Below are 371 nucleotides of genomic sequence, written 5' to 3' on the forward strand. Positions count from 1 at the left end.
AAAATGTTTAGGAGCATGAGCTATCCATTCAAGGACTAGATGCTTTTGAGTACCAAATGAGAATAGAAAATTGATTTTTGTATCTCATTTGCCTTCTCCTTTTCTCCTATTGAATTATAACTAAAAATTACAAAAACTTACTTGAAAATGAAAATTCTAAACTAAGAAATGAAGAAAGAATTCCTAAATGAGAGAATTTTGGCCTTCAAGTATTTTTGAGAGAATTTTATGAAGAAATAGTGTGTTTCAATCTATTTTGCTGGAAGGAAATGGCCTCTATTTATAGGCTCCATTCCAGTCTGCTGAGCTGCTGAGCTGGACTGCTCAGCAGCTGACCAAACCCTTCAGCATGGGTTTGGTCCCTTTACCAA

This window comes from Lupinus angustifolius, chromosome LG03 (genome assembly GCF_001865875.1).
Source record: "Lupinus angustifolius cultivar Tanjil chromosome LG03, LupAngTanjil_v1.0, whole genome shotgun sequence".
Taxonomy (NCBI): domain Eukaryota; kingdom Viridiplantae; phylum Streptophyta; class Magnoliopsida; order Fabales; family Fabaceae; genus Lupinus; species Lupinus angustifolius.